Source organism: Carlito syrichta, unplaced genomic scaffold, assembly GCF_000164805.1.
Source record: "Carlito syrichta isolate Samal-C Ts95f unplaced genomic scaffold, Tarsius_syrichta-2.0.1 Scaffold305683, whole genome shotgun sequence".
Classification (NCBI taxonomy): domain Eukaryota; kingdom Metazoa; phylum Chordata; class Mammalia; order Primates; family Tarsiidae; genus Carlito; species Carlito syrichta.
In genome coordinates, this window is record NW_007249779.1 from 235,585 (window position 1) to 238,738 (window position 3,154).

Below are 3,154 nucleotides of genomic sequence, written 5' to 3' on the forward strand. Positions count from 1 at the left end.
CAGAGCCCAGGGAAGCAGAGCATTGGCCCTGAAGGGGAAGGGAGGCCAGGCCAGATTGTGGGACCTTGCTGGCCACAGCATAGGACTTGGACTTTATTTTTGTTCTACGGAGAGCAGCTGGAAGATTTTAAGTAGGAGCAGAGTGGTCTTTCTGGTAGGTTTTCTAAATTGAGGCACTATTCGTATAACATAAAACTAACCATTTTGAAGTATACAATTCAGTGGCATTTAGATACTTAAATGTTATGCAACCACAACCTCTATCAAGTTCCAACACAATTTCACCACCTCATGAGAAGAAAATCTCATCCTCGTGAACAGTCACCTCCCCATTTCTCCTCCCCCCAGCCCCTGGCAACACTCTTCTGCTTTCTGTCTCTGTGATTTTTCTAATCTGGACTTTTCACGTAAATGGAATCCTACGTATACACATGTGTTATTCGTGTCTGGCTTTTTTCACTCAACATGTTGCAGCATGGATCAGAACTTCCTTCCTTTTAATGAATGAATAATGCTCTACTGTGTGGATAGACCCCGTTTCACTGTCCATTCATCTGCTGACGGAAATTAGGATGTCCCCCACCTTTGGGCAATAGTGACCAGTTCTATATGAACATGGGTGTGCCTGTACGTCTTCAAACATCTGTTTTCATTTCTCTTGAGCATATATACCTAAGAGTAAGATTGCTAGGTCATGTGTTAACTCTATGGTTTTTATTTTCTTTTTTAAGAGACAAAGTCTCACTCTGTTGCCCAGGCTAGAACGCAGTGGCGTGATCAGGGTTCACTGAAGCTTTGAATTCCTGGCTCAAGTGGTCTCCTTGCCTCAGCCTCCTGAATTCCTGGGACTACAGATGCACATCACCACACCTGGCTAATTTAAAAAGAAAATTTTTAGAGTCTCACTATATTATCCAGACTGGTCTCGAACTCCTGGCCTCCAATGATCCTCCCACCTCCATCTCCTGAGTCCCGGGGATTACAGGTGTGAGCCACTGCACCTGGCTAAGTAAACTCTGTGTTTAACCATTTCCACAACAGCTGCAAGGATGGTGTCTATTATGCCTCAAACTACTATTAGAAGGCAAGCTTGGCAGCAGGGAGCAGCTGGTCCGACTGGTTGCTGATGGTGGACAGAGCAGGTAGCAGTGAAGGCAGGAGAGAAAGTGAGGAGTTGCCACTTCCTGGAATGGAAATGCCAGGAGCAGTCCCACCTCAGCCCCTTTGCACTTGCTCTTCCGTCAAGAACGCTCTTCCCCAAATGGATCTTGTCTTCTCCAAATGGAGTACATCTTCCCCTGCTCCAAGTCTTTGCTCAGTGGCCGCCTTCTTCGAGGGAAGCAGGTTCTCCATCATTCTATTTAAATGCACAGCCCCTCCCTCCCCAGCATTATGGGTCCCTCCCAATCACCACCTGATCACCTCCATGAGGACAAGGATGTTGTTCTGTCACCACTGGGTCCCTAGCCCCTGGCATGGGGCCCAGCACACAGCAGGTGTCCAATAAGTGTCCTAGAATAGAAAAGACTGGCAGGTAGTGGATATGGAGCCGAAAATCAGGAAATTAACAATCGTTCATCAAATCCGTTCATTCCACCAGGTTATTGAGCACCTACTGTGTGCCAGGCACTGTGCTGGATACTGAGGGATGAGAAAGTTCCACAACATTCTCGTCCCCACAGAGGTCCCATTCTGGTGGGGAAGACACACGATAAACATGCTAGCACATCCTTGGAGAACAGAACAACTCAGGCAGTGCTCCAGGCTGGGGCTGGAGGAAATGAAGCAGGACACAGACTGAGGTAACCACCCAGGCCGGGCACGTTCTTCCCACACCAGCTCTGAGAATGTGCTCCTTTCACAGATGGGAAGACTGAGGCTGGGGTTGGGGGAGAGGCGCTCATTCAGAGCCCCACAGCTCCTCAGGGCAGGGCCAAGGCCTCCTGCCTCCCTGCCCAGCCCCAATGACCACCTGGTGCTTCCTGGTGAGGGGAGATGGGTGTGAAGATCCTCCTGGGCAGTAGGACCCATCTGCTCACTGCGGGCAGGGCCTGTGGGCCTCTCCCCAGAGGACACCTGGCCTTCTCTACAGCCCTGGAAAAGCCTCCTTCAGCTCCAGCTGCCCAGGAAGGTGGGCCCTGCTAAGGTCACACAGCCAGGAGGGTCCAGGTGGGAGGCAAATCAAGGGAGTGACCCCAGGCCCCTGGAACACGGGAAAGATGCTGCAGTCAAGACCCCCTGCCCCAAGTTCAGCCTCCTGCTTGCTGTGAGACCCCAGGTGCCGCCTTCATCTTCTAGGATTCACTTTGCTCCTGTGCCTGAGGGTCTAGCCAGAGTGGATCCCAGATCCCAGATCAAACCCTTTCTCAAAGGCCGAGCTGGGGGAGGGGGAAGTTTGGGCAGTTCCCAAGGGGCCCTAAGGGGACTTCAGAGTCTCAGGGGCCCAGCCCCAAGCAGCTCCTGACCTTGTGCCAGGTCTTGGGCTCTGTGCTCACATCCGGAAAATGGGGTTTGTCTCCCTGCGTGGGTATCTGTGACCTGAGTGACAGCCCAAAGCCACAGTGGTGGCACCTCCAGGCAGAGCAGAGGTTTGAGTGTGGTGGGGAGGGACCAACTGACACGCAGGGATCTCAGTATGTTCCCCAGTGGCAAGGTTGCGCCAGTGAGAGCTCAACTCAGCTGTGAGTGTGAGTCCAGTCAACGGCTTGGTACAGACCCCAGCCTGAAGGCTTGTCTTCATTGTGATGGCTCCCTGTTGGCCGTGGGCAGCAGCGAACTTGACAACATGACCAGAGTATCCAAAGGGAGCCGTCACAGGGCAGGATTTGGGCCTTCCCACAGGTCTAGCAGATCACACAGTGGCTGGAGATCCAAGAGGGACTCCATGGAGGGTGGCCAGGCCAGGCTGTCATAGTGACCTGATGACCAGGCCACCAGGAGAGCAGAAACCAGATAGGGGGCAGGGAAACCAGCCAGGACAGGACAGGGGTTGTGCCCCAGGAGCCCTGAGGGCAGGGGCCTTCCTTAGCAGGGAGGGGCCTTTGCAGCCAGACTCTGGCAGGGATGGGTGTGTCCAGCACACGCCCATCATAGCCCCAGCTCCACGTTACAGACCCAAGTCTTGAAGGGGCTGCTCCTTTGCTGGTCGTGCAGG